The sequence below is a fragment of the Macaca fascicularis genome, chromosome 20, assembly GCF_037993035.2.
Source record: "Macaca fascicularis isolate 582-1 chromosome 20, T2T-MFA8v1.1".
NCBI classification, from domain to species: domain Eukaryota; kingdom Metazoa; phylum Chordata; class Mammalia; order Primates; family Cercopithecidae; genus Macaca; species Macaca fascicularis.
Genome location: NC_088394.1, coordinates 34498683 through 34510224, shown reverse-complemented (window position 1 = coordinate 34510224; position 11542 = coordinate 34498683).

Sequence of the window (11542 nt, the reverse complement as noted above, 5' to 3'; positions counted from 1 at the left end):
CTGTGAGATGAATTAACAGAACACTAAGCAGTTTCTCGGAAAGCTTCTTTACAGATTTCATCTGAGGATATTTCCTTTTTCACCATAGCCCTCGACGGGCTTCCAAATATCACTTTGCCAATTCCACAAGAACTGTCTTAGCGAAAGGCTTCTTGAGGGGAAAGCTGTAACTCTGTGAGATGACTTCACAGAACACAAAGAAGTTTCACAGAAAGCTTCTTTCTCTTTGTTATCGGAGGATATTTCCTTTGGCCCTGTAGTCTTCAAAGCGTTCCAAAATATCTGTTCTCAGATTCCACAGAAATAAGGCTGGCAAAGAGATACACGAAATACAGATGTAACTCTGTCAGTGGAAGTCACTCATCACAAAGCAGTTTCTCAGAAAGCTTCTTTCCAGATTTTATCTGAGGATATTTCCTTTTTCACCATAAGCTTCTATGGGCTTCCAAATATCACTTTGCCAATTCCACAAGAACTGTCTTAGCGAAAGGCTTCTTGAGGGGAAAGCTGTAACTCTGTGAGATGATTTCACAGAACACAAAGAAGTTTCTCAGAAAGCTTCTTTCTCTTTGTTATCGGAGGATATTTCCTTTGGCCCTATAGTCTTCAAAGGGATCCGAAATATCTGTTCTCAGATTCCACAGAAATAAGGCTAGCAAAGGGATACACGAAATACACAGTAACTCTGTGAGATGAATTAACAGAACACTAAGCAGTTTCTCAAAAAGCTTCTTTCCAGATTTCATCTGAAGTGATTTCCTTTTTCACCATAGTCCTCTATGGGCTTTCAATATCACTTTGCCAATTCCACAAGAACTGTCTTAGCGAAAGGCTTCTTGAGGGGAAAGCTGTAACTCTGTGAGATGATTTCACAGAACACAAAGAAGTTTCTCAGAAAGCTTCTTTCTCTTTGTTATCGGGGGATTTTTGCTTTGGCCCTATAGTCTTCAGAGGGATCCGAAATATCTGTTCTCAGATTCCACAGAAATAAGGCTAGCAAAGAGATCCACGAAATACAGATGTAGCTCTGTGAGATGAATTAACAGAACACTAAGCAGTTTCTCAGAAAACTTCTTTCCAGATTTCATCTGAGGATATTTCCTTTTTCACCATAGCTCTCTATGGGATTCCAAATATCACTTTGCCAATTCCACAAGAACTATCTTAGCGAAAGGCTTCTTGAGAGGAAAGCTGTAACTCTGTGAGATAATTTCCTACAACTCAAAGACGTTTCTCAGAAAGCTTCTTCCTCTTTGTTTTCGGAGGATATTTCCTTTGGCCCTATAGTCTTCAAACGGATCCGAAATATCTGCTCTCAGATTCCACAGAAATAAGTCTAGCGAAGAGATACACGAAATACAGATGTAACTCTGTGAGATGAATTAACAGGACACTAAGCAGTTTCTCAGAAAGCTTCTTTCCAGATTTCATCTGAGGATATTTCTTTTTTCACCATAGCCCTCTATGGGCTTCCAAATATCACTTTGACAATTCCACAAGAACTGTCTTAGCGAAAGGCTTCTTGAGGGGAAAGCTGTAACTCTGTGAGATGATTTCACAGAACACCAAGAAGTTTCTCAGAAAGCTTCCTTACTTTGTTATCGGAGGATATTTCCTCTGGCCCTCTAGTCTTCAAAGGGTTCCGAAATATCTGTTCTCTGATTCCACAGAAATAAGGCTAGCAAAGAGATCCACGAAATACAGATGTAACTCTGTGAGATGAATTAACAGGACACTAAGCAGTTTCTCAGAAAGCTTCTTTCCAGATTTCATCTGAGGATATTTCTTTTTTCAACATAGCCCTCTATGGGCTTCCAAATATCACTTTGACAATTCCACAAAAACTGTCTTAGCGAAAGGCTTCTTGAGAGGAAATCTGTAGCTCTGTGAGATGATTTCACAGAACACAAAGAAGTTTCTAGAAGGCATCTTTCTCTTTGTTATCGGAGGATATTTCCTTTGGCCCTATAGTCTTCAAAGGGATCCGAAATATCTGTTCTCAGATTCCACAGAAATAAGGCTAGCAAAGAGATCCACGAAATACAGATGTAACTCTGTGAGTGGAAGTCTCACATCACAGAGCAGTTTCTCAGAAAGCTTCTTTCCAGATTTCATCTGAGGATGTTTCCTTTTTCACCATAGCTCTCTATGGGCTTCCAAATATCACTTTGCCAATTCCACAAGAACTGTCTTAGAGAAAGGGTTCTTGAGGGGAAAGCTGTAACTCTGTGAGATGATTTCACAGAACACAAAGAAATTTCTCATAACGCTTCTTTCTCTTTGTTATTGGAGGATATTTCCTTTGGTCCTATAGTCTTCAAAGGGATCCGAAATATCTGTTCTGATATTCCACAGAAATAAGGCTTAGCAAAGAGATACACGAAATACAGATGTAAATCTGTGAGATGAATTAAAAGAACACTAAGCAGTTTCTCAGAAAGCTTCTTTCCAGATTTCATCTGAGGATATTTCCTTTTTCACCACAGCCCTCTATGGGCTTCCAAATATCACTTTGCCAATTCCACAAGAACTGTCTTAGCGAAAGGCTTCTTGAGGGGAAAGCTGTAACTCTGTGAGATGACTTCACAGAACACAAAGAAGTTTCTCAGAAAGCTTCTTTCTCTTTGTTATCGGAGGATATTTCCTTTGGCCCTGTAGTCTTCAAAGCGTTCCAAAATATGTGTTCTCAGATTCCACAGAAATAAGGCTAGCAAAGAGATCCAAGAAATACAGATGTAACACTGTGAGATGAATTAACGGAACATTAAGCAGTTTCTCAGAAAGCTTCTTTCCAGATTTCATCTGAGGATGTTTCCTTTTTCCCCATATCCCTCTATGGGCTTCCAAATATCTCTTTGCCAATTCCACAAGAACTGTCTTAGCGAAAGGCTTCTTGAGGTTAAAGCTGTAACTCTGTGAGATGATTTCACAGAACATAAGGAAGTTTCTCAGAAAGCTTCTTTCTCTTTGTTATCGGAGGATATTTCCTTTGGCCCTATAGTCTTCAAAGGGATCCGAAATATCTGTTCTCAGATTCCACAGAAATAAGGCTAGCAAAGAGATACACGAAATACAGATGTAACTCTGTGAGTGGGAGTCACACATCACAGAGCAGTTTCTCAGAAAGCTTCTTTCCAGATTTCATCTTAGGATATTTCCTTTTTCACCATAGCCCTCTATGGGCTTCCAAATATCACTTTGCCAATTCCACAAGAACTGTCTTAGCGAAGGGCTTCTTGAGGGGAAAGCTGTAACTCTGTGAGATGATTTCACAGAACACAAAGAAGTTTCACAGAAAACTTCTTTCTCTTTGTCATCGGAGGAAATTTCCTTTGGCTCTATAGTCTTCAAAGGGATCCGAAATATCTGTTCTCAGATTCCTCAGAAATAAGGCTAGCAAAGAGATCCAAGAAATACAGATGTAGCTCTGTGAGACGAATTAACAGAACACTAGGTAGTATCTCAGAAAGCTTCTTTCCAGATTTCATCTGAGGATATTTCCTTTTTCACCATAGCTCTCTATGGGCTTCCAAATATCACTTTGCCAATTCCAGAAGAACTAACTTAGCGAAAGGCTTCTTGAGGGGAAAGCTGTAACTCTGTGCGATGATTTCTTAGAACACAAAGAAGTTTCTCAGAAACCTTCTTCCTCGTTGTTTTCGGAGGATATTTCCTTTGGCCCTATAGTATTCAAAGGGATCCGAAATATCTGTCCTCAGATTCCACAGAAATAAGTCTAGCAAAGAGATCCACGAAATACAGATGTAACTCTGTGAGATGAATTAACAGAACACTAAGCAGTTTCTCACAAACCTTCTTTCCAGATTTCATCTGAGGATATTTCTTTTTTCACCATAGACCTCTATGGGCTTCCAAATATCACTTTGACAATTCCACAAGAACTGTCTTACCGAAAGGCTTCTTGAGGGGAAATCTGTAACTCTGTGAGATGATTTCACAGAACACCAAGAATTTTCTCAGAAAGCTTCTTTCTCTTTGTTATCGGAGGTTATTTCCTTTGGCCCTATAGTCTTCAAAGGGATCGGAAATATCTGTTCTCAGATTCCACAGAAATAAGGTTAGCAAAGAGATCCACGAAATACAGATGTAACTCTGTGAGATGAATTAACAGAACACTAAGCAGTTTCTCAGAAAGCTTCTTTCCAGATTTCATCTGAGGATATTTCCTTTTTCACCATCGCCCTCTATGGGCTTCCAAATATCACTTTGCCAATTCTACAAGAACTGTCTTAGCGAAAGGCTTCTTGAGGGGAAAGCTGTAACTCTGTGAGATGATTTCACAGAACACAAAGAAGTTTCTCAGAAAGCTTCTTTCTCTTTGTTGTCGGAGGATATTTCCTTTGACCCTATAGTCTTCAAAGGGATCCGAAATATCTGTTCTCAGATTCCACAGAAATAAGTCTAGCAAAGAGATCCACAAAATACAGATGTAACTCTGTGAGATGAATTAACAGAACACTAAGCAGTTTCTCAGAAAGCTTCTTTCCAGATTTCATCTGAGGATATTTCCTTTTTCACCGTAGCCCTCTATGGGTTTCGAAATATCACTTTGCCAATTCCACAAGAACTGTCTTAGCGAAAGGCTTCTTGAGGGGGAAGCTGTAACTCTGTGAGATGATTTCACAGAACACAAAGAAGTTTCTCAGAAATTTTCTTTCTTTTGTTATCGGAGGATATTTCCTTTGGCCCTACAGTCTTCAAAGGGATCCGAAATATCTGTTCTCAGATTCCACAGAAATAAGGCTAGCAAAGAGATCCACGAAATAAATATGCAACTCTGTGAGATGAATTAACAGAACACTAAGCAGTTTCTCAGAAAGCTTATTTCCAGATTTCATCTGAGGATATTTCCTTTTTCACCATAGCCCTCTATGGGCTTCCAAATATCACTTTGCCAATTCCACAAGAAATGTCTTACCGAAAGTTTTCTTGACGGGAAAGCTGTAACTCTGTGAGATGATTTCACAGAACAGAAAGAAGTTTCTCAGAAAGCTTCTTTCTCTTTGTTATCGGAGGATATTTCCTTTGGCCCTATAGTCTTCAAAGGGATCCGAAATATCTGTTCTCAATTTCCACAGAAATAAGGCTAGCAAAGAGATGCACGAAATACAGAGTAACTCTGTGAGATGAATTAACAGAACACTAAGCATTTTCTCAGAAAGCTTCTTTCCAGATTTCATCTGAAGATATATCCTTTTTCACCATAGTCCTCTATGGGCTTTCATATATCACTTTGCCAATTCCACAAGAACTGTCTTAGCGAAAGGCTTCTTGAGGGGAAAGCTGTAACTCTGTGAGATGATTTCAGAACACAATGAAGTTTCTCAGAAAGCTTCTTTCTCTTTGTTATCGGAGGATATTTCCTTTGGCACTATAGTCTTCAAAGGGATCCGAAATATCTGTTCTCAGTTTCCACAGAAATAAGTCTAGCAAAGAGATCCACGAAATACAGATGTAACTCTGTGAGATGAATTAGCAGAACACTAAGCAGTTTCTCAGAAAGCTTCTTTCCAGATTTCATCTGAGGATATTTCCTTTTTCACCATAGCCCTCTATGGGCTTCCAAATATCACTTTGCCAATTCCACAAGAACTGTCTTAGCGAAAGGCTTCTTGAGAGGAAAGCAGTAACTCTGTGAGATGATTTCACAGAACACAAAGAAGTTTCTCAGAAAGCTTCTTTCTCTTTGTTATCGGAGGATATTTCCTTTGGCCCTATAGTCTTCAAAGGGATCCGAAATATCTGTTCTCAGATTCCACAGAAATAAGGCTACCAAACAGATCCACGAAATACAGATGTAACTCTGTGAGTGGAAGTCACACATAAAAGAGCAGTTTCTCAGAAAGCTTTTTTCCAGATTTCATCTGAGGATATTTCCTTTTTCACCATAGCCCTCTATGGGCTTCCAAATATCACTTTGCCAATTCCACAAGAACTGTCTCAGCGAAAGGCTTCTTGAGTGGAAAGCTGTAAATCTGTGAGGTGATTTAACAGTACACAAAGAAGTTTCTCAGAAAGCTTCTTTCTCTTTGTTATCGGAGGATATTTCCTTTTGCCCTATAGTCTTCAAAGGGATCTGAAATATCTGTTCTCAGATTCCACAGAAATAAGGCTAGCAAAGAGATCCACGAAATAAAGATGTAACTCCGTGAGGTGAATTAACAGAACACTAAGCAGTTTCTCAGAAAGCTTCTTTCCAGATTTCATCTGAGGATATTTCCTTTTTCACCATAGCCCTTTATGGGATTCCAAATATCACTTTGCCAATTCCACAAGAACTGTTTTAGCGAAAGGCTTCTTGAGGAGAAAGCTGTAACTCTGTTCGATGATTTCACAGAACACAAAGAAGTTTCTCAGAAAGCTTCTTTCTCTTTGTTATCGGAGGGTATTGCCTTTGGCCCTATAGTCTTCAAAGGGATCTGAAATATCTGTTCTCAGATTCCACAGAAAGAAGGCTAGCAAAGAGATCCACGAAATACAGATGTAGCTCTGTGAGATGAATTAACAGAACACTAAGCAGTTTCTCAGAAAGCTTCTTTCCAGATTTCATCTGAGGAAATTTCCTTTTTCACCATAGCCCTCTATGGGCTTCCAAATATCACTTTGCCAATTCCACAAGAACGGTCTTAGCGAAAGGTTTCTTGAGGGGAAAACTGTAACTCTCTGAGATGATTTCACAGAACACAAGGAAGTTTCTCAGAAATTTTCTTTCTCTTTGTCATCGGAGGATATTTCCTTTTTCCCTGAAGTCTTCAAAGGAATTCGAAATATCTGTTATCAGATTACACAGAAATAAGGCTAGCAAAGAGATCCACGAAATACAGATGTAACTCCGTGAGTGGAAGTCACATATCACAGAGCAGTTTCTCAGACATCTTCTTTCCAGATTTCATCTGAGGATATTTCCTTTTTCACCATATCCCTCTATGGGCTTCCAAATATCACTTTGCCAATTCCCCAAGAACTGTTTTAGCGAAAGGCTTCTTGAGGTGAAAGCTGTAACTCTGTGAGATGATTTCACAGAATACAAAGAAGTTTCTCAGAAATCTTCTTTCTATTTGTTATCGGAGGATATTTCCTTTGGCCCTGTAGCCTTCAAAGGGATCCGAAATATCTGTTGTCAGATTCCACAGAAATAAGGCTACCTAAGAGATCCACGAAATACAGATGTAACTCTGTGAGACGAATTAACAGAACACTAAGCAGTTTCTCAGAAAGCTTCTTTCCAGATTTCATCTGAGGATATTTCTTTTTTCACCATAGCCCTCTATGGGCTTCCAAATATCACTTTGCCAATTCCACAAGAACTGTCTTAGCGAAAGGCTTCTTGAGGGGAAAGCTGTAACTCTGTGAGATGACTTCACAGAACACAAAGAAGATTTACAGAAAGCTTCTTTCTCTTTGTTATCGGAGGATATTTCCTTTGGCCCTGTAGTCTTCAAAGCGTTCCGAAATATCTGTTCTCAGATACCACAGAAATAAGGCTAGTAAAGAAATCCACGAAATGCCGATGTAACACTGTGAGATGAATTAACAGAACACTAAGCAGTTTCTCGGAAAGCTTCTTTACAGATTTCATCTGAGGATATTTCCTTTTTCACCATAGCCCTCGACGGGCTTCCAAATATCACTTTGCCAATTCCACAAGAACTGTCTTAGCGAAAGGCTTCTTGAGGGGAAAGCTGTAACTCTGTGAGATGACTTCACAGAACACAAAGAAGTTTCACAGAAAGCTTCTTTCTCTTTGTTATCGGAGGATATTTCCTTTGGCCCTGTAGTCTTCAAAGCGTTCCAAAATATCTGTTCTCAGATTCCACAGAAATAAGGCTGGCAAAGAGATACACGAAATACAGATGTAACTCTGTCAGTGGAAGTCACTCATCACAAAGCAGTTTCTCAGAAAGCTTCTTTCCAGATTTTATCTGAGGATATTTCCTTTTTCACCATAAGCTTCTATGGGCTTCCAAATATCACTTTGCCAATTCCACAAGAACTGTCTTAGCGAAAGGCTTCTTGAGGGGAAAGCTGTAACTCTGTGAGATGATTTCACAGAACACAAAGAAGTTTCTCAGAAAGCTTCTTTCTCTTTGTTATCGGAGGATATTTCCTTTGGCCCTATAGTCTTCAAAGGGATCCGAAATATCTGTTCTCAGATTCCACAGAAATAAGGCTAGCAAAGGGATACACGAAATACACAGTAACTCTGTGAGATGAATTAACAGAACACTAAGCAGTTTCTCAAAAAGCTTCTTTCCAGATTTCATCTGAAGTGATTTCCTTTTTCACCATAGTCCTCTATGGGCTTTCAATATCACTTTGCCAATTCCACAAGAACTGTCTTAGCGAAAGGCTTCTTGAGGGGAAAGCTGTAACTCTGTGAGATGATTTCACAGAACACAAAGAAGTTTCTCAGAAAGCTTCTTTCTCTTTGTTATCGGGGGATTTTTGCTTTGGCCCTATAGTCTTCAGAGGGATCCGAAATATCTGTTCTCAGATTCCACAGAAATAAGGCTAGCAAAGAGATCCACGAAATACAGATGTAGCTCTGTGAGATGAATTAACAGAACACTAAGCAGTTTCTCAGAAAACTTCTTTCCAGATTTCATCTGAGGATATTTCCTTTTTCACCATAGCTCTCTATGGGATTCCAAATATCACTTTGCCAATTCCACAAGAACTATCTTAGCGAAAGGCTTCTTGAGAGGAAAGCTGTAACTCTGTGAGATAATTTCCTACAACTCAAAGACGTTTCTCAGAAAGCTTCTTCCTCTTTGTTTTCGGAGGATATTTCCTTTGGCCCTATAGTCTTCAAACGGATCCGAAATATCTGCTCTCAGATTCCACAGAAATAAGTCTAGCGAAGAGATACACGAAATACAGATGTAACTCTGTGAGATGAATTAACAGGACACTAAGCAGTTTCTCAGAAAGCTTCTTTCCAGATTTCATCTGAGGATATTTCTTTTTTCACCATAGCCCTCTATGGGCTTCCAAATATCACTTTGACAATTCCACAAGAACTGTCTTAGCGAAAGGCTTCTTGAGGGGAAAGCTGTAACTCTGTGAGATGATTTCACAGAACACCAAGAAGTTTCTCAGAAAGCTTCCTTACTTTGTTATCGGAGGATATTTCCTCTGGCCCTCTAGTCTTCAAAGGGTTCCGAAATATCTGTTCTCTGATTCCACAGAAATAAGGCTAGCAAAGAGATCCACGAAATACAGATGTAACTCTGTGAGATGAATTAACAGGACACTAAGCAGTTTCTCAGAAAGCTTCTTTCCAGATTTCATCTGAGGATATTTCTTTTTTCAACATAGCCCTCTATGGGCTTCCAAATATCACTTTGACAATTCCACAAAAACTGTCTTAGCGAAAGGCTTCTTGAGAGGAAATCTGTAGCTCTGTGAGATGATTTCACAGAACACAAAGAAGTTTCTAGAAGGCATCTTTCTCTTTGTTATCGGAGGATATTTCCTTTGGCCCTTTAGTCTTCAAAGGGATCCGAAATATCTGTTCTCAGATTCCACAGAAATAAGGCTAGCAAAGAGATCCATGAAATACAGATGTAACTCTGTGAGTGGAAGTCTCACATCACAGAGCAGTTTCTCAGAAAGCTTCTTTCCAGATTTCATCTGAGGATGTTTCCTTTTTCACCATAGCTCTCTATGGGCTTCCAAATATCACTTTGCCAATTCCACAAGAACTGTCTTAGAGAAAGGGTTCTTGAGGGGAAAGCTGTAACTCTGTGAGATGATTTCACAGAACACAAAGAAATTTCTCATAACGCTTCTTTCTCTTTGTTATTGGAGGATATTTCCTTTGGTCCTATAGTCTTCAAAGGGATCCGAAATATCTGTTCTGATATTCCACAGAAATAAGGCTTAGCAAAGAGATACACGAAATACAGATGTAAATCTGTGAGATGAATTAAAAGAACACTAAGCAGTTTCTCAGAAAGCTTCTTTCCAGATTTCATCTGAGGATATTTCCTTTTTCACCACAGCCCTCTATGGGCTTCCAAATATCACTTTGCCAATTCCACAAGAACTGTCTTAGCGAAAGGCTTCTTGAGGGGAAAGCTGTAACTCTGTGAGATGACTTCACAGAACACAAAGAAGTTTCTCAGAAAGCTTCTTTCTCTTTGTTATCGGAGGATATTTCCTTTGGCCCTGTAGTCTTCAAAGCGTTCCAAAATATGTGTTCTCAGATTCCACAGAAATAAGGCTAGCAAAGAGATCCAAGAAATACAGATGTAACACTGTGAGATGAATTAACGGAACATTAAGCAGTTTCTCAGAAAGCTTCTTTCCAGATTTCATCTGAGGATATTTCCTTTTTCCCCATATCCCTCTATGGGCTTCCAAATATCTCTTTGCCAATTCCACAAGAACTGTCTTAGCGAAAGGCTTCTTGAGGTTAAAGCTGTAACTCTGTGAGATGATTTCACAGAACATAAGGAAGTTTCTCAGAAAGCTTCTTTCTCTTTGTTATCGGAGGATATTTCCTTTGGCCCTATAGTCTTCAAAGGGATCCGAAATATCTGTTCTCAGATTCCACAGAAATAAGGCTAGCAAAGAGATACACGAAATACAGATGTAACTCTGTGAGTGGGAGTCACACATCACAGAGCAGTTTCTCAGAAAGCTTCTTTCCAGATTTCATCTTAGGATATTTCCTTTTTCACCATAGCCCTCTATGGGCTTCCAAATATCACTTTGCCAATTCCACAAGAACTGTCTTAGCGAAGGGCTTCTTGAGGGGAAAGCTGTAACTCTGTGAGATGATTTCACAGAACACAAAGAAGTTTCACAGAAAACTTCTTTCTCTTTGTCATCGGAGGAAATTTCCTTTGGCTCTATAGTCTTCAAAGGGATCCGAAATATCTGTTCTCAGATTCCTCAGAAATAAGGCTAGCAAAGAGATCCAAGAAATACAGATGTAGCTCTGTGAGACGAATTAACAGAACACTAGGTAGTATCTCAGAAAGCTTCTTTCCAGATTTCATCTGAGGATATTTCCTTTTTCACCATAGCTCTCTATGGGCTTCCAAATATCACTTTGCCAATTCCAGAAGAACTAACTTAGCGAAAGGCTTCTTGAGGGGAAAGCTGTAACTCTGTGCGATGATTTCTTAGAACACAAAGAAGTTTCTCAGAAACCTTCTTCCTCGTTGTTTTCGGAGGATATTTCCTTTGGCCCTATAGTATTCAAAGGGATCCGAAATATCTGTCCTCAGATTCCACAGAAATAAGTCTAGCAAAGAGATCCACGAAATACAGATGTAACTCTGTGAGATGAATTAACAGAACACTAAGCAGTTTCTCACAAACCTTCTTTCCAGATTTCATCTGAGGATATTTCTTTTTTCACCATAGACCTCTATGGGCTTCCAAATATCACTTTGACAATTCCACAAGAACTGTCTTACCGAAAGGCTTCTTGAGGGGAAATCTGTAACTCTGTGAGATGATTTCACAGAACACCAAGAATTTTCTCAGAAAGCTTCTTTCTCTTTGTTAT